The sequence below is a fragment of the Chiloscyllium punctatum genome, chromosome 1 (genome assembly GCF_047496795.1).
Source record: "Chiloscyllium punctatum isolate Juve2018m chromosome 1, sChiPun1.3, whole genome shotgun sequence".
Lineage (NCBI taxonomy): Eukaryota > Metazoa > Chordata > Chondrichthyes > Orectolobiformes > Hemiscylliidae > Chiloscyllium > Chiloscyllium punctatum.
In genome coordinates this window covers 66047165-66068134 of record NC_092739.1, presented here as the reverse complement: position 1 = coordinate 66068134, position 20970 = coordinate 66047165, and positions in this window count along the sequence as shown.

The window sequence follows — 20970 nt, the reverse complement described above, 5'->3', positions numbered from 1 at the left end:
ATTATTTTCTGATTTATTCCTTGTCCTATCATAGAATATTGCTACCAGTCCCTCCAATTCAAGTTAATTTCTCACTATCATGTTTATTCCATTTTGTATTAGCAAAGCCACCGCATCATTCTGCCCTTCTGCCTGTCCTTTTGTAAAATCACAGCTATTATCAGTTCTGAAGAAGGCACATTGAACATGAAGTGTCAACTCTGCTTTCCCTCTACAGATGTTGCATTCCCTCTACCTGCTGAGTTTCTCCAGTAACTTTTGTTTCATTTTTGATCATCCACAGTTCTCTGTTTGGTTTTACCTGAATAATTAGTTCCCAGCTTCAATCTGTATTGGATGAAGGTCAAATCCTTTAATCTCTCATTGCATAGTTAATTAACTTCTCTGTTCTGAATGCTACATATATTTAAGTTTAAAAAGACACCAACTTGGCTTTTTTACCCTTTGACTCTGTTTGTGGTTTTTTCCGTACACTCTGCAAGTTCCTGTCCCATTCCAGGTATCATAACCTGAATAGCTGCCCTGCATTGCTAGCATATCGTTTTGCTTTGTAAACCTATGTATTGTTCATTTCGTCATTTGTGGTTATAGTCAATGTGTTGGTTGATACAGTTCCAGTTGGAATGCCAAGCTTCTAGATATTCTCATGCATGTCTCTGTTTGTCTTGTCCTAGGATGGATGTGTTGCCCCAGTCGAAGTGGTGTCCTTCCTTGTCCTTACGTAAGGCTACTAGTGAGAGTGGGTCACGTTGTTCTGTGGTTAATTGATGTTCATGTATCCTGGTGGCTAGTTTTCTGCCTGTTTGTCCAATGTAGTGCTTGTTACAGTTCTTGCACGGTATTTTGTAGATGACATTAGTTTTGCTTGTTGTAGCAAAACTAATACTATCTACAAAATACCTTGCAAGAACTGTAGCAAACGCTATACTCAACAAACAGGCAGAAAACTAGCCACCAGGATACATGAACATCAACTGGCTACAAAATGACATGACCCACTCTCAGAAGTATCTTTACACATGGATGAGGAAGGACAACACTTCGACGGGACAACATATCCATCCTAGGGCAAGCCAAACAGAAACATGCATGAGAATTCCTAGAGGCAGGGCATTCCAACCGGAACTTTATCAACAAACACATTTACTTAGATCCCATTTACCAACCTCTGAGAAAAAGAACAGGAAATGACATCACCATAGGATATGATGTCACCACAGGAAATGACACCACCAACCCAAGGAAACTCAAACATATAAACAGAAAGTGGGCTACACCACCAGTGCTTCATTCGGAGGCTCACTGAAGATGTTGCCTAGCATGGTGACAAGATGTCTGAAAATGAACCTTCTCGCTCAGCGAGCATGCATACATCCAGAATACATGAGTTAATTAGCTAAAGGTAAGTAGACAAACTTAACAATTGGGCATGGTTCACCAATATTAATTAATTAAAGCAATGTGATGGCCTAGTGGTATTATCGCTAGACTATTAATCCAAGAAGATTAGCTAATATGTGGCATGGTGGATCAGTGGTTACCACTGCTGCCTCAAAGCACCAGGGATCCAGGCATGATTCCAGCCTTGGCAACTGACAGTGTGGAGTTTGCACGCTCTCCCTGTGTCTGTGTAGATTTCCTCCCAAAGTCCAAAGATGTGCAGGCTAGGTTAATTAGCCATACTAAATTGTCCTCTGGTGTCCAGGATATGCAGGTTAGGTGCATTAGCCACAGTAAAATGCCAGGTTATAGGCGGAGGAGCTGGGTCTGAGTGAGATGCTCTTCAGAGGGTGTATGTGGTCATGATAGGCTGAATGGCCTCTTCCTGCATCCTCGGAATTCTGTGAATATTAGGTTCTTTTTCTGGTCCATCTTCCATTGGGAGAAAATGGCTCTCAGAGTACTGTCCTCTGCCCCTTGCTGATATACCTTATTTCTAGGGTCAGGTAATTTAAACGGTGTCATAGAGTCATAGAGAAAATTGACACAGAAACAGAACCTTCAGTCCAACTCCTCCATGCTCATCAGATATCCTAAATAAATCTAGTCCCATTTACCAGCATTTGGCCATATCTGTCTAAACCCTTCCATATGCCTTTTAAATGCCATAATTGTACCAACCTCCTCCACTTCCTCTGAATAGGCCTGAGCCTATTCAGTCTCTCCCTATAGCTCAAACCCTCCAACCCTGACATCATTCTTGTAAATCCTTTCTGAGCCCTTTCAAGTTTCACAACTTCCTCCCTATAAGAGGGAGACCAGAATTGCATGTGGCATTCCAATAGTGACCTAATCAATGTTCTGTACAGCCACAGCACGACCTCCCAACACCTATATTCATTATCCTGACCAATAAAGGCAAGCATACCAAACGCATTCTTCATTATCTTATTTATCTGTGACTCCACTTTCAAGGAACTATGAACCTGCACTCCAAGGTCTCTTTGTTCAGCAACACTCCTCAGGACCTCACCATTAAGTGTATACATTCTGCTCTGATTTGCCTTTTCAAAATGCCAACACCTCACAATTATCTAAATTAAACTCCATCTGCCACTTCTCAGCCCATTGGCCCATCTGATAAAGATCCCATTGTACTCAGAGGTAACCTTCTTCGTTGTCCATTACATCTCCAATTTTGGTGTCATCTGCAAACTTACCAACTATGCCTCCTATTTTCACATCCGAATTATTTATATAAATGATGAAAAGCAGTGGGCCCAGCATGATCCTTGTGGCACACCACTGATTACAGGCCTCCAGTCTGAAAAACAACCCTACACAACTTCTACCTTCAAGCCAGTTCTGTATTGAAATGACTAGTTCTCCCTTTATTCCATGCAATTTAACCTTGCTCACCAGTCTACCATGAGGAAGCTTGGCAAACACCTTACTGAAGTCCACCTAGGTCGTATCCACTGCTCTGCTCTTATCAATCCTCTTTGTTGCTTCTTTAGAATTGATCAATTATCTGAATCCTTCTGCCCAATGATCCTAAGTAGCTCTTCACGACATTGGATGACTATTGTCCCCTTGACCAACTCAATTTGAAAGTTAGTTTTCAATCTTTCGAAGAACAAAACCAACTTATTTTCAAAAACACTCATTCGCTATGCAGGGGTGGTGTTTATAGATATTATCTCAGTGCTGCAAATGTGCAGAGGAAGCTGCAAATGCATATTCTTAAATTGGCAAAACTTTGGTAGAACATCTTATAAGTAAGTAGAATCTGTAAAGAATTAGGAATCGATGTACAGAGATCACCAAAGGCCAATGGATAGGTACAAAATCTAATTTAAAAGGCTGATGACATATTGACTTTAATGTCAAGAATGCTGGAATACAGATAGAAGTTAAATTAAACCTGCTCGGAGATCTGGTGAGAACTAGTTTGCAGTACTACATTCAGTGCTAGGTACTGCACATAGCCTTGGAGATTGTCTAATACAAATTCATCAGAATGATTCCAGAGCTACAAGGTCAATTTGTGAACAGAGGCTTCACAGGCAAATCTTGGATTGGATTTAATCAACAGTTAAAAAAAATGAGATATTACAGATGACAAAGGAGTTGATAGGGTAGATAGGGAAAGTATTTCTTCTGGTGATCATGTCCAGCACAAGCAGGTATATTCTTAAAATTAGAGAGTATGTACCACAATGGTGAGTGTCTGAGTCATTAATAATGTTTCCTCCAAAGTGTTCATAAACAGAGCAATGTAAAGACACCATGCAGTGCACTCACGTATCATCCTTGCGAGACATTGACCATTGTCTAAAGGCAATGTACAATGAGATAAGTAAGCGTGTAGCATAAAAAGTTTAGATAAATTATTGATAAACAGTCTCATCAGGTTTTGCTGGTGTGTTCCGAGCTGATTGTGTCACTGATTTCTGTTGTTAAAATCTTATTGTAGGACTGATTACATCATTTTACCACTTAACGTAAAGTAGGTCTTGGCCTGCCTGGAGACGATCTCTGATTTCTCTGAGAAGTAAAAATGCTGGTCGATGGTAACATGCTGGGAATGCTGTGTCAACTAACTCCAGCCAAAGATTCCCTCACCATCTAACCCCATTCCTAACTCAGTGATATACACTGGAATCCTTTCTACTGATGAAAGCAGTTTTGCACATTTTTGGCACACAAGCCCAAACATTAAACAACAATTGCCCAGCTAATTGGGAATATAAAATGACCGTTGATGCTTAGAAGTGGCTAGGGCACTGATGCGGGCACAGAGTTGGACAAATTCTGCGAGCAAAACTTATTTCTTATACTCAATTTAGAACACCTGAACAAAACACTCGAAGCAAAGGTTTCACTCTCAGACTACTCTAGATAGAAGGCTTGCTTTCACAGAACTTGTATCAATTGCACACAAAAATCCTAAAGTCAAGTTAGGCGATCATTGACCAAACTGATATGGTTGAAGAATATTTCAATTCTTCGAGATCAGCGACCTGCCCGTGGGCACTTCAGTTTTCTCCGAGTGTATGTTTTGCACCCAGCAGTCATTTTGGTTTGTGTAAGGCCTGATAGTGTTACATTGCTCTTGGACCTCCCCTTAGGTTATTTATTATGCAAAAGAACAATGAAGATTCACAAAAGGGTGGGGTGCAATAATTGACCCTCAGATTAGGAGAAAGAGTTTATATTTGATTTATGGCTTTTGAATACACTCACAAACAGTAGTTAACAAAGTTTCATAAAGCTAATGACTACTGTTGTCAGGAATTTGTACTTGATTTACACATTCGTGGGTTTTACATTGTGGTTTTATATTGCTTAATTAAGGTGCAGAGCAGTTTCAACATGTACACTGTTTTTATTCAGATATGTACCTAACTGATGTCTTTTTGGAGTCTCAGCAGCTCAAATTCTTGCTCTAAGGACAATAAGCAGTTGCCTGTGCTGACTGTTTATCTGATGCCAGCCAGAAACTAATTTGTCTGCCTGCTGCTTGCAGCTTTTTTCTGTTTCTGCTTTCAGATTTCTTCTTCTTGCATCTTTTTCTGTGTGTTTATTAAGCATCTCTGTGCCTGCTCCTGATGTTGCTGCATTCAATCTTGGAGTCTTATGATTCTGTGACTCTGATCAAACATAGTGCCTGTTAATTGTTTTATATACTTCTGGCTGGTTTTGCTGATGTTTCCTGGAAGGAGGTACAGTATAACAAAAGCAAAATACTGCTGATACTGGAGATCTGAAAGACTGGCAACATCTACAGATAGAGAAACAGAATATCAAGCAATGACTATCTCCAACAAGAGAGAATTATCATCCCTTGACATTCATTGACATTATCACTGCTGAATATCCCACTATGAACATCCTTGAGGATAGCATTGATCAGAAACTGGACTGAACCAAGTGTATAAATACCACAGCTACAAGAAAAGGACAGAGGAACTCTACAACGAGTCATTCACCTCCTGTCTCTCCAAAGCCAATCCACCATCTATAAGATGTAAGTCAGGAATGTGATAGGAAAAGTATCACTTCTTGGATAGGAGCAGTTCCAACAACGTTCAAGTAGCACAACACCATCTATCACAAAGCAACATGCCTGATTGACACCTTACCTACTCCCTTCACCTCTGATTCACTGCAGCAGCATAATGCACCATCTACAAAATGTTGTGCCTTTACTTAACAAGACACCTTCAACAACATCCTCTAACCCCTGACTTCTACATTTAGAGGGATAAGGAACTTAAGGGGCTATCACCACCTGCATGCTCCCTCCAAGTGACACACCATCCTGACTTGGAAATATATCACTGGCTCTTCAGTACTGGTGATCCAACCAGCTGGAATTCGCTTTCCTAACAGTGCTGTGCGTGTCCCAACACCACATGAATTGCAGCAATTCAAGGAGGCAGCTCAGCACCACCTTTGCCCTGACAATTGAAGATGGACAATAAATGCTGGCACAACCAGGAAGGCACAAATAAAATGATGCAGAAGTTAACATTTTGAGTCAAATATGATTCTTTATCAGAACTGAATTAGATTCAAAATTAGTGAGTTTTGAGAAGATTTGTAGCTCAGGTTGATGTTCTGGATATAGGTTTGTTCGCTAAGCTGGAAGGTTCATTTTCAGATGTTTCATCAACATACTAGGTAACATCTTCAGTGAGCCTCTGGGTGAAGCATTGCTGATGATTCCTGCTTTCTATTTATATATTTGGGATTTTTTGTGTTGGTGATGTCATTTCCTGTGGTGATGTCATTTCCTATGGTGATATCATTTCCTATTCTTTTTATCAGGGTGTGGTAAATCGGGTCTAAGTCAATGAGTTTGTTGATAGAGTTATCAATATCAGGAAATGACATCACGATAGGAAATAACCTCACCACAGGAAATGACATCACCAACCCAAAGAAACCCAAACATATAAATAGAAAGCAGGAATCATCAGCAATGTTTCATCCGGAGGCTCACTCAAGATGTTACTGAGTGTGGTGACGAAACATCTGAAAATGAACCTTCCAGCTCAGCGAGCAAACCAGATTCAAAATGTTAACTCTGTTTCCCCACAAATACTGCCAGACATGTTGAGATTCTCTAACACTTGCTGTTTTTATTTATAGCATGTTACGTATGTCTGTATTAAATTTGATCAATTATTATTCATTCTATAAATGTCTGAATATTTCCCGCAAGTCTCACTGCATTTTACATTTTGGTAAGTTCAGCAAATGTGACCACTTTGCAGAGAATCTTTGAGTCCTCGGTCTTAGCATAAAATTGTAACAATGATGGTTTCACCCTTAGTTGCAACTCAGTGTTCTATTCTATCCCTGACATAACTCCTCTTAATAAGTGCACATTATTTTCTAGCCTCAGCCATTTATTTTTCCAATAGGATTTTTCCTTAATTTCCCTACTTTTTGGTTCAAATACTTGGCTTTTACATGACACTTTGTCGAAATATCTTCAGTAATCTCAGCAGATGTGGGTCTGAACCTGTACTCCATACTGGGGCAATATGGTCAGTGGTATTATTCCCTCTAAGACACATGGCCTTGTCAGGAAATAACAAGCCATGTATAACCAACTTTCACTTTGGATGTACACATAAATAACAATATTCACATAAATAACAATATTAAAAGGAACATGCTGTGAAACAAGCAGATCACGCACAGCATAGGGAAATTAGAATGAAATGGCCACATTTCCCCAGGAGATGTAATTACAATGCGGCCTCATTGGAGAACATCTGGCAAAGTGCAAGCCCCTGTTAGGTGTCTCATTCAGATCACCCACTCAATATCTCTTTTGGGTTTAGTCTGAACTGGTTTGTAGATAAATTCAGCAAGCAGCAATGGAAAGGGAAATGGATAAGCTTGCACTGTAAGTAGATCAACAAAATGCTCTAAGGTGCAATGCTACCTTTCTTGGGTGATGTAGGGTGTAGGGACAAGGTACCAATAATCACACAGCACCTACAATCTCCTTCTGTATTTATGTAACGTGGCTTGTGCTGAATTCTTTGGAATAAGGTCCCTATGCCAAGTGCCATGTAAAGGTATTCCATGACCCTCCTTGTTGGAGTACTTCATGCCCCATGTCATGAAAACTATGCTAAACTGTCATTTATGAGTAGTACAAATGCTGACAGCTAACATTGCTAAGGACTTTTACTGTTTCTTATATTCCACATTTATGTCCTTTAGACGCATGACCAAAGGATATACTGGCGGCAGGGATTATCATCACTATTACTGCAGTCCAACAAAGATGCAAAGAAATTGAGGAGGAAGAGATGTACCAGCAAGCCCCAGAAACAGCAGCAATCTCCAGTGGTTATCGAACAGTCTCCACATGAACAGGTTGCAGCGCAAGGTTCCCTCAGGATGTGGAGGAGATGGAAGAGGTCCAAAGTCTAGTCCTTAATGCAGTTTCCGTCCAGATGAGCAAGGCACAGTGTTGCCACAGATTGAAGATACCCTGGGAAACTGTCACAGAACTGCTGAAGCAAGACCTGCAATCTGAAGGTTATTCTATTACTAGGTTCTGTCAAGGTGAAAACTGCGCGAAAGTGGGTATTGCAGATGCTAGAGATTACAGCCAAGATTAGAGTGGTGCTGGAAAAGCACAGCATCTGAAGAGCAAGAAAATCAACGTTTCGGGCAAACACCCTTCATCAGGAATGCTTACCTCCTCTGCATCTGGCTGCTTCTGATGAGCTACTAGCGCCTCATGTGGGATCTCTCAAACCTCAATCTACAAAAATATCCAGGCTGTTATTGATGCTATTTGTGCCAAATCAGACCGATTCATCTAGTTTCTCCATGAAGAGGTCGGTGCTGCAGCCCAGGGAGGAGGATTTGCCAACATAGCTGTCTTCCCCAAGGTGCAGGCTTCTGTAGTCTGTATGTAGATCATGCTGAGCAGAGTATTTCATAATGTAGCTGACTTCATCAATAGAATTAAATTCCATCAATGTGCAAATCATCTCTGATCATTGGTACCATATCTTAGAAGTGTGTGCCACGTACCCTGAAAGCTGCCACGATGCCTCCCTCCTTGAGAAGTCCCATGTTCCTGCTTTGTCTTAAGGGCTTGATGCTTTAGCAGAAAGGCTATTGAGAGACCAGATCTACCATCTGAGACCATGGCTGATGATTCTGTTAACCAACTCTTGTGGATCAGTCTGGGGCCCTTGCAGCACAGTTCAGACAGAGTGAATCACATAATTCTAACATACTTTCTGCAAGAACTATTAATGTACAGCTTGTCCTGTACACACATTCTCTTCACACTAGGCTCAGGCTATTAATGTTCTGTAGCTCTTTCTGCTTAATCCTGTGACTGACATTATTGTCACAACATCATACACTGCCATTATACATCATTCTGATGTAATCCTTTGGCTCTACAACACCTGAAGAAATGTTCACATTGTGTTCACATGGAATTGTTTGTCGCATTCATCTGTCACCAACTCCAAACTGGAACAGGCAAAGAGAGAATATGATGGACACTGGAGAGCAGGGGAAGTGGCAGCAGCATTTCAAGGAGAAAAATGAAAACATCGAGCAGGAAGAACATTGTTTTCTGCAGCATCAAGTCCAATGAGCCAGAGGGCATGTAATTGATACCCAGCTCCAGTAGGTAAGAGCTGAGTGCCATGATCGTTCAATGACTGCTGGTGGCCAGTGATACCAATCTGTTCACAGAAACAAATGCAGTTTCTGGCTGTTTGTTCTTTGTTCACTTTTACTGATTAAAAGTGAATGCTCGCAACTGCTTGAAGGCTTTTGAGTATGTGATGGTTCTACATGGAATGATGGGAAAATATTAGGCCGCATCTGCAATACCCACTTTCGCGCAGTTTTCACCTTGACAGAACCCAGTAATAGAATAACCTTCAGATTGCAGGTCTTGCTTCAGCAGTTCTGTGACAGTTTCCCAGGGTATCTTCAATCTGTGGCAACACTGTGCCTTGCTCATCTGGACGGAAACTGCATTAAGGACTAGACTTTGGACCTCTTCCATCTCCTCCACATCCTGAGGGAACCTTGCGCTGCAACCTGTTCATGTGGAGACTGTTCGATAACCACTGGAGATTGCTGCTGTTTCTGGGGCTTGCTGGTACATCTCTTCCTCCTCAATTTCTTTGCACCTTTGTTGGACTGCAGTAATAGTGATGATAATCCCTGCTGCCGGTATATCCTTTGATCTTGCTTCTAAAGGACATAAATGTGGAATATAAGAAACAGTACAGGTCCTTAGCAATGTTAGCTGTCAGCACTGGATAATGGGGAAAGAGTAGCATTCCCTTAGACAGAGTTCTAAGATGGAATCAGGCTATGGATAGGTAACCTGTGCAATTTTGTTCTTAACTAACAATTCATTTATGAATGTGCACTTGTATTTGCAATGAGTGTCAGCAATGTGTGTCTGAGAAATATTTCTTTTTCATTTCCCTCTCCCGATGTGTATGGTGAAGGGCAGTACTTAAGCTGATGTAAGGCTGGGTTTTAGGAATGGCTCTAGTGCAGGAATGCCAGGAAGTTCCAGTAGCAGTGAATACTAGTGAGAGGGGAGACAAGATGAAAGGAATACTGCGGTGCACAGTTAATAAAACAAGTTTCAGAAGGTAGCATAAGAAATCTCACTCCATGAAACTCACCAAAATTAACACTTAGCCAATTCCTGCTAAATTCCAGTTCCTTGTTTTGGCTTGTTCCTGATCCACTGAACTGATTTCTTTCTCGCATAACTCTGTTTTTTCCTCCCCTTGGGCAGCATCATCTGTCTTCCATCTATGGCTCTCCTCCTGCTCTATGCTGCTTCAATAGTTTCATGTTTCTTGGTGCTAACCATCTCCATGGATGTATAATTCCTCGACATATTTATCTATAACCAGGATGGCCTGAGACCTGAGAAGCCTATCTAATCTCCATCCACTGCCATCCTCCTTCACCTGGCTGAACATGTGAGCTTGTTCTCATGTTAAATAACACCTCCTTCAACACCAAATCATCTTCAAATAATTGGCGTTGCTATGGCTGTCCACCCTGCTCCTATCTACACCTGTCTTATTTGTGGAACAAATGACACATTTCTCATTCCAGTTCTACTCAGGACTTCAACTTCTTATTTGGTTCAGTTCTGATGAAAGGTCACAAACCTGAAAGGTTAACTCTGTTTCTCTGTCTATATGTACTGTCTGACCTCCTGAGTATTGCCAATATTTCTGTTTCAATTATAATCGTTTTAAAGTTAGGTCAATCTGAAATGGCTCCCAACTGTTTCTTTGGAAAACGATATTGGTTCCTCATATTGGTGACAATCTATCTGGTGATATTGTGCTTGAATTTGCTGCGACCAGATCTGACTTGGACATGTTTCCATGTTCAACGTGATAGTGCAGAATCGGCAACCATTGGTCATGATTAATGCCTACTACTGGTCTCTTTTGAAATTGGAGGCCAATAAAATGTTTGCAGTTGCTTCAAGAAGCACTGCAAGGTTTTGGAATTGTTGACAGGTGAATGCAACAAACACTTCCATGTGAACAAAAGGTAAAAATTTCTTCAATGATGTACAGCAGATGGATTAACATCAGAATGATGTATAATGACAGTGTATGACTTTGTGCCAATAATATCAATCGCAGGATTAAGTGGTAAGAGCTACAAAACAGTAATAGCCTGAACCTAGTGTGAAGAGAATGTGTGTACAGAACAAGCTGTACGTATAAAGTTCTTGCAGAAAATTCTATGAAATCTAGCAGCATTGGGAGTCTAAATTGAGTTAAGCTCCAAACACCCAACTAAATATATCCTGACAATGCAAACCTAAAACAAAAAATTCTGTAAGGATTCAATTGGCCTGACAGTGTCTATGGCCAAGAAATTGAAGAGTTAATGTGTCAGGGGCAGAGCCTTTATCAAAGGTGAGAAGATTGCACAGATGCATAATTATATTAAACAAAATGGTTTAGTTTAGGTGGGTTTGGAACAGATACAAACAGCCAAAACATAGATGATAGCAATTGTGTTGAATTGCAGACAATTCTGCAAGACTGTATTTGAATAAAATTCTCAGGATTTCTCAAGTTAAACTATAACAGAAGGCTTGGCTCTAAGAGAGGGGATGATACAGACATATGTATTAGATATTTAAAAAGAGAAATTATTGTGGAATGGTGTAACAGAAAGGGTTAATTTCAACTAAACAATAAAGAGACAGGCAAAATATAGTGAAACAACAATGCAAACAAAATAGAAATACACGCAAGCAAATAAGCTTAGGCCAATAAATGTAACTAATGTAGTGCAAACATGCAAAACAGGAGGTGGTTAAACGTCAGAAGTGATATTAGCATGAGATAACAGAGTCATGAAAGAAAGAAATCAAAGCAAATAATAGAAGTTACAAGACATGTGGAATTTATGAATAGCTGAAGGAGGTGTCAGATGAGACAGGCACAAATGAAGTATGAAGAACTGACAAAGTAAGGCAGACGCCAGCATGTCGGCATCATAGGAGAAAGGAAAAGAAGCAGGTCAATATCATGTGTTTCAATCAGCTGCCAGCATGGATTTCAAATAAAAGGTCTCCATTACAAACATCACCAACGCCCCTGCAACTCTAGCCCGTATGTCAGCAGCACATTGGTGTGTAATGAGACGATGAATCGAAGTAGTAGATGGCTGGAAGACAAGATTGCATTTTTCGCCAGAAGAAAGGGCTTTGCACAATTTTATCTAAATGATCAGTCACCCCATGAGAGAGGAGGCTTTACTGTAAGCAGAAAGTTCAATGAGGTCTGGAACATTGACAGATAAATTGCCAAGTTCCTTGGAAGGAGTACTGAGGGCCTACTGAAAGAGATGAATCAGTTGGAACTCTGGGCCATGGACTGCAGTCTGTTGGGTAAATCACATTTCAACATGATGAGAGAAGGAAGATGGCACAATAGATAGCAGAAGTTGTTCTCTGTTTGAGTTTTGTGTTCCTTGGTACACTACACAGGTAGTAAAAGCCAGGGAAAAGGTCACTCTTTGGGCAAGGAGCAGGAAGCCCTCAAGCATGAGCCACCACAGGCTGTAGGGGCCTCAGATAAGGATGTCTCATCCCCAGACTGTGGTTCTCAGAACATGGCAGCAATGCCAGGAAACATCTAACAGCTGTACTCAAATGGTCAAGAAGATTAAATACGTTTGCTGAGTGACCGAATCAGTGAAACCTCTGCTTTAATTAATGGTCGGCTTGCTCTGTGATGCTGGTGACACCATGGTTTTCACTGAACACTCTCTGACTTCAGTGGGATGGGAGAAAGGAGCCAATGAATCACATGTGGGAGAAGTGGGGTTTGGGGGGGAGATGTGTGTGCGGCATGTGGGGGTGCAGAGGGTTGTTGTGAGGTGTTGGTGCTGCTGGTCCTTGAGCTCCTGTCCTGCAGGTCTGAAGACAGTCAGTAATGCCGCCTCTCACAGGGTGAAGGCATTATGGTCGCTGCCAGCATGGCAGCCATCTCCTGAAAGGAAAACACTTGGTGTATTTGAGTCCAACTGCTTGGTGACAGAGTGATCATCCTTATAGTTGTGTTAAAATTCCTTGTTAACCCTGAGCCCCACTGCACCGTTTAGGAGTTACTATCCTGGCAAATTGATATACCCTTCACCTTGGTCACTCTGTGCTGAGGGAGAAGACAGTGAAGAGCCCTCCTTTCCTATCGATGATTTCTGTCACCTCCCTGGTTCATCTCGGAATGGAAAACTGATGCATAATGTTACTATTGTGTTCCTGCCCAGGAGGTTCCTTTGATGTAGAAAAAAATGGCAATCACAATTGTTTTACAGCCATTTTGTCACCCTTGCCTGGTTTAAGATTCCACGTTGAGATGAAGGAGGTGACATAAGTCCATCAACAAATTCCTTTAGGAATATTCTTACCTTAGGCACTGCTTTGACTGACTTCCCTGGAAGATCCTTGATGAGAGTCTCCTTGCAGAGATTGCTTTCTCAGTTTCCTCCTCTCTGTGTCAAAAGCAGCACAATGGAATAAGGACGCTGCAGATGCTGAGAACCTGAAATGAAATCAGAAACTGTTGGAAATGCTCAGCATGTGAGGAGAGAGTAACATCAAGAGCTAGAATATTCCAGATAGTTTAAGAATGGCCATAAAAACAGAAAGACTGACAAAATGGTGCAGGATCATGGGTGCTTGCTCACTTCTGATGTTTGTAGATCAAAAGGTTAATTGGGTTATTTCCTTATGCAATTAAATGCCTCTTCTCATTTCTGCAGTATTTTGTTCATATTGGGAGGGCCCTTCATTATTAAGCTGTGGTTGGGGCGGGGCGAGGTTGCTGCAAGGTCTTCCGGGGTGGGGTGGGTGAGGAGGGCGGGCTCCTTTATCGATTCTCCATGGCCCTCAGGAAGAACTCCGATGCCAAAAGCTGCCTCTCTGCCTACGCCTCCTAGCAGAGGGGCCTCCCCCTCCCAGTTGCTGGAACATTCTGTCCCCAGTGTCCCCCTACTCCAGAGGTCCGTCTTCAAGGGCCATTAGTGAACCTGTTCCCTGCAGCCCTAGCCCCAGCAATGGTCAGCACAACTTGTTGAACTACCTTCTAAGTAGCCCCAGGACAGGAGCTTCTTTGCCTCATGATGCTTGTCCTTAATGAGTGAGGAAAGACATTGCTTGTAGGGTTTGTTGACAATTTTGCTCTCCTGGAATTGTATCATCCTGTTCGCTTTAATGAATTCACACACATTCAGCTGCATGCTGTACGTCATTAGATCATGAAATAGGAACAGGAGTAGGGCCATTCAGCCCAATTATACTAGCTCTGCCATTCAATGAGATTATGGCTGATCAGATGTGGGTTTCCCTCCATCTATCTGACTATATCTGCACAATCTTTGACTTCCTTGTAGATCACAAATCTGTCTAATTCAGGTTGAATATATCCAGCCTCCCTGCTCTCGATGGAGACTCACCTAGCTGGATGCACAACATTTTTCAGAGGTATGACCGGCAGCTCCATGCACGCTGCAAAACTTCACATATACCTTTGTAGTGACACTACAGTTACCCTAATGTCAGTATTTTTGAGCTTCGACATTTGCAGTAACACTTTTCCAGATCAGTGATCCTCTGAGCTCCGTCTGAGGGTTAGTTATGCATCGCTATTTAGTTACATTCACGCAAAGTTATGCTAAAAGTCAATTCATTCCAGACTGGAATAAAACGAAGAACTGCAGCTGCTGGAGATTCTGAAATAAACACAGAAATTGCTGACGGAACTCAGCAGGTCTGGCAGCATCAGTGGAGAGGAAGCAGAGTTATTGTTTTGGGTCCAGCGACACTTCTTCAGAATGTTAACTCTGCTTTCTTCTCACAGATGCTGTCAACATGCTGAGTTCTGCCAACAATTTCTGTTTGCTTCTTACTCCAGCCTAGACTTACTTCTGAAGGATCAAGATGCCAGCTTGCTTTATGAGATAGTTGTTCCAATGGTGCACTTTTATACTGAATGTGTCTGTGCTTCCATGAACATTTTTTTTAACACATCTAATCAAATGCAATTAATAGCTTTTTTTATAACTAGGGCAAGTCTCAATAGATGATAACAAATCATTAAAGATATCAGTCACTTCCAGTTAGTTACAAAAAAAGGTTAAATTTTATGCACCTATTGTAAGGTCAGATAAGGTCAGGTACTCTCATCCTTGGAGCTTGATGAGATGGTATCGGGGGAGATGTGTGTTTCGCCATGGAGGTACTGATAATCCTGGGGAGAGCTGCAATACACAAGCCAGAGAAGGCATGTGGTTAGTGATGTGCAATGGATGACACTGACAGTGCGGTTAATGTGAAAGCTATACCTGAATGAATAATAGACTTTACTCAATTGATGGACATGGATGCCTCAGCATCCTATAGGAATAGTGGTGCTGGAAGAGCACAGCAGTTCAGGCAGCATCCAAGTAGCTTCGAAATCGACGTTTCGGGCAAAAGCCTTTCATCAGGAATAAAGGCAGCGAGCCTCAAGCGTGGAGAGATAAGCTAGAGGAGGGTGGGGGTAGGGAGAAAGTAGCATAGAGTACAATGGGTGAGTGGGGGAGGGGATGAAGGTGATAGGTCAAGGAGGAGAGGGTGGAGTGGATAGGTGGAAAAGAAGATAGGCAGGTAGGACAAGTCCGGGCAAGTCAAGGGGACAGTTACTGAGCTGGAAGTTTAGAACTAGGGTGAGGTGGGGGAAGGGGCAATGAGGAAACTGTTGAAGTGTACATTGATGCCCTGGGGTTGAAGTGTTCCGAGGCGGAAGATGAGGCGTTCTTCCTCCAGGCGTCTGGTGGTGAGGGAGCAGCGGTGAAGGAGGCCCACGACCTCCATGTCCTCGACAGAGTGGGAGGGGGAGTTGAAATGTTGGGCCACGGGGCGGTTTGGTTGATTGGTGCGGGTGTCTCGGAGATGTTCCCTAAAGCACTCTGCTAGGAGGCGCCCAGTCTCCCCAATGTAGAGGAGACCGCACCGGGAGCAACGGATACAATAAATGATATTAGTGGATGTGCAAGTAAAACTTTGATGGATGTGGAAGGCTCCTTTAGGGCCTTGGATAGAGATGAGGGAGGAGGTGTGGGCGCAGGTTTAACAGTTCCTGCGGTGGCAGGGGAAAGTGCCAGGATTGGAGGGTGGGTTGTTTGGGGGCGTGGGCCTGACCAGGTAGTCACGGAGGGAACGGTCTTTGTGGAAGGCGGAAAGGGGTGGGGAGGGAAATATATCCCTGGTAGTGGGGTCTGTTTGGAGGTGGCGGAAATGTCGGCAGATGATTTGGTTTATGCGATGGTTTGTAGGGTGGAAGGAGAGCACCAGGGGCGTTCTGTCCTCATAACAAGGACAGAACGCCCCTGGTGCTCACCTTCCACCCTACAAACCTTCACATAAACCAAATCATCCGCCGACATTTCCGCCACCTCCAAACAGACCCCACCACCAGGGATATATTTCCCTCCCCACCCCTTTCCGCCTTCCGCAAAGACCATTCCCTCCGTGACTACCTGGTCAGGTCCACACCCCCCTACGACCCACCCTCCCATTCTGGCACTTTCCCCTGCTACCGCAGGAACTGTAAAACCTGCGCCCACACCTCCTCCCTCACCTCTATCCTAGGCCCTAAAGGAGCCTTCCACATCCATCAAAGTTTTACTTGCACATCCACTAATATCATTTATTGTATCCGTTGCTCCCGGTGCGGTCTCCTCTACATTGGGGAGACTGGGCGCCTCCTAGCAGAGCGCTTGAGGGAACATCTCCGGGACACCCGCACCAATCAACCACACCGCCCCGTGGCCCAACATTTCAACTCCCCCTCCCACTCTGTCGAGGACATGGAGGTCGTGGGCCTCCTTCACCGCCGCTCCCTCACCACCAGATGCCTGGAGGAAGAACGCCTCATCTTCCGCCTCGGAACACTTCAACCCCAGGGCATCAATGTAGACTTCAACAGTTTCCTCATTTCCCCTTCCCCCACCTCACCCTAGTTCTAAACTTCCAGCTCAGTAACTGTCCCCTTGACTTGCCCGGACTTGTCCTACCTGCCTATCTCCTTTTCCACCTATCCACTCCACTCTCTCCTCCTTGACCTATCACCTTCATCCCCTCCCCCATTCACCCATTGTACTCTATGCTACTTTCTCCCCACCCCCACCCTCCTCTAGCTTATCTCTCCACGCTTCAGGCTCACTGCCTTTATTCCTGATGAAGGGCTTTTGCCCGAAACGTCGATTTCGAAGCTACTTGGATGCTGCCTGAACTGCTGTGCTCTTCCAGCACCACTAATCCAGAATCTGGTTTCCAGCATCTGCAGTCATTGTTTTTACCTTTTTATCCTATAGGAATATTCCTGGTCTTCCTTCTGTGGGGGCAAGGATTCTCTCTTCGTAGGGGCTGAGGAGTCTGATGTTGGGTGACCCTCTTCCCTATTATGGTCGCCATCCTCTTGGGATAAAGAAAAGTGAAGAATTGCAAGAGATACAAATGGTTGGCATGAGCATTAATCCTGGTGTAGACGCGGGAAAGATGGTGATGTGTCCAAAGAGAGTGAGCAAACTGCACAGAATCTGTTCAGGGTTAATGGTGTGGTAGGTGATGGGGGGTGAAAATGAATAACGGAAGTTGTTGCAGGCAGCAGTGAGAGTGGCAGAGCATGAGCCTTGGTTGGGGGTTGGGTGCAGTAGCAGTGATAGAGTGACTGAGGTTTCAGAGAAACGTCTGGTGACGTGGAGAAGCACATTAGCCTTCATATAGCCCTACTGGTTGTTCCTCTGTACCACTGAGAGCTTACTGACCTGAGTGGCAACATGGGACATGCTTGCCAGGGTTGGGCATCATGTCTCCTCTGCCAGTTTTCCAGGAAGGTGACATCCATCCTATGCACCAGGATGTCCAGGACCCTATCAGAGAGTTGCAGTTCCATGCTCCCTCTTCTCTGACAGTTTCTGAATCCACCCATAAATGAGCAGGGCAGCTTCAGACTGCTAATTCTCAGCCTTTTAAAGAAGTGTGGGTACTACAGATGATGGTGATGAGTGGGCACTTTCATGAAGCAAGCATACAAAACATGCATTTTATCGGCTAAATGCATATCCCCAGTTCCAATATCAAACTGGCCCAGAATTGAAAGATCAAGTCTTCACTTGTTCTTCAAATAGTTGCACTTGAATTGAGTCTTGTCTTGAACCACAGAGTGCTTGCATGTACATTCAAACTACTATTGTTTTCAGGAAAGATTAATGTTTTGAAAAGGTCAGCTCATACCTTACTTAGCAAGCAAAAATGCATGCTGTATTTTTTTCCATTGGGAAACCGAGATGCTATGCCAAAGATTACATTGTAAGTGTGTACTGGGAAGAAAAGACGATTAGTGAGAAGAACCAAATTTGCAAGTAGTGACTAAGTAGCCACAAAATTGAGTTCTAAACCCCACAAACTTATGAAAAAGAGAAGCCTGAGGGATGCCATAACTTTCATACTTGTGAAGGAATACACTATGATCATGCAAATCTAAACAGACTGCAATTGTATGTTACATCATTATGACAAGAATATGTACATTCAAGCCCAAACTTGCACTAAACTCTGTTCCTCTATCTCTCTTTCTGAGCCACAATCATTCCCAGTTAAGCTCAATTTTAACATTCTCGAGCATGTTTGACAGACCCTCCAATGCCTTATTCCTCCTTATCACAATAACCTCGAGAAACAACAAGGTATCTAATTTCTTTTTGAATATTTTGAACATCCCTGATTTCAACCACTCCATCATTGATGGCCATGCCATAAGCAGTCAGGGCCCTGAGATTTAGGTTTCACTTCTAAAATCTCTCCATCTCTCCAACTCATTTCCTTCCTTAAGACACACTTTAATACCCACATATTGAACAAGTCCTTTGGATGTCTGTTCTAATATCTCTACATGTGGCAGTGTCATAACTAGGGGTAAATAATAAATGATTTACATGTAATCACCATAACAGAGACATGATTACAAGTGATTAAGGATGGGAAATAATTATTCAAGGTTATATGATATTTCAGAGAGATAGTCAGAATTGACAAAGAAGAATATGTAAGGATAGGACTTCAGTGAGGTGTTCAACAAAGTTCTGCGTGGTAGACAGGTTAGCAGGTTAGATCACATGGAATACAGGGAGAAGCATCAGTATTTACTGTGGAAAAGAATATGGAAGATATAGACTGTAGAGAAATAGATGGTGACATCTTGCAAAATATCCAGATTATAGAGGAGGAAGTGCTGGATGTCTTGAAACGGGTAAAGGTGGATAAATTCCTAGGACCTGACCAGGTGTACCCAGGAACTCTGTGGGAGCCAGAGAAGTGATTGCTGGGCCTCTTGCTGAGATATTTGCATCATCGATAGTCGCAGGTGAGGTGCCAGAAGCCTGGAGGTTGGCAAATGTGGTGCCACTGTTAAAGAAGGGCAGTAAAGACAAGCCAGGGAACTATAGACCAGTGAGCCTGACCTCAGTGGTGGGCAAGTTGTTAGAGGGAATCCTGAGGGACAGGATGTACTTGTATTTGGAAAGTCAAGGACTGATTAGGGATAGTCAACATGGCTTTGTGCATGGGAAATCATGTCTCTCAAACTTGACTGCATCTTTTGGGGAAGTAACAAAGAAGATTGATGAGGGCAAAGCAGTAGATGTGATCTATATGGACTTCAGTAAAGCGTTCAACAAGGTTCCCCATGGGAGACTGATTAGCAAGGTTAGATCTCATTGAATACAGGGAGAACTAGCTATTTGGATACAGAACTGGTTCAAAGGTAGAAGACAGAGGGTGGTGGTGGAGGGTTGTTTTTCAGACTGGAGGCCTGTGACCAGTGGAGTGCCACAAGGATCGGTGCTGGGTCCTCTACTTTTTGTCATTTACATAAATGATTTGGATGTGAGCATAAGCGGTACAGTTAGTAAGTTTGCAGATGACACCAAAATTGGAGGTGTAGTGGACAGCGAAGAGGGTTACCTCAGATTACAACAGGATCTGGACCAGATGGACCAATGGGCTGAGAAGTGGCAGATGGAGTTTAATTCAGATAAATGCGAGGTGCTGCATTTTGGGAAAGCAGATCTTAGCAGGACTTATACACTTAATGTTAAGGTCCTGGGGATTGTTGCTGAACAAAGAGACCTTGGAGTGCAGGTTCATAACTCCTTGAAAGTGGAGTCTCAGGTAGATAGGATAGTGAAGAAGGCATTTGGTATGTTTTCCTTTATTGGTCAGAGTATTGAGTACAGGAGTTGGGAGGTCATGTTGCGGCTGTACAGGACATTGGTTAGGCCACTGTTGGAATAATGCATGCAATTCTGGTCTCCTTCCTATCGGACCGATGTTGTGAAACTTGAAAGGGTTCAGAAAAGATTTATAAAGACGTTGCCAGGGTTGGAGGATTTGAGCTTTAGGGAGAGGCTGAACAGGCTGGGGCTATTTTCCCAGGAGCGTCGGAGGCTGAGGGGTGACCTTATACAGGTTTACAAAATTATGGATAGGATAAATAGACAAAGTTTTTTCCCTGGTGTCGGCGAGTCCAGAACGAGAGTGCACAGGTTTAGGGTGAGAGGAGAAAGTATAAAAGAGACCTAAGGGGTTCTTTTTCACGCAGAGAGTGGTACATCTATGGAATGAGCTGCCAGAGGATATGGTGGAGGCTGGTACAATTGCAACATTTAAAGGCATTTGGATGGGTATATGTATAGGAAGGGTTTGAAGGGATATGGGCTGGGTGCTGGCAGGTGGGACTAGATTGGGTTGGGATATCTGGTCAGCATGCACGGGTTGGATCAAAGGATCTGTTTCCATCTGTCTATGACTCTATGACTCTATAACTAGCCATTTGGGTGCAGAACTGGCTTGAGGTTAGGAGACAAGGGGTGGTAGTGCAGGGAATGGTGGAAGGTTGCTTTTCAGACTGGAGG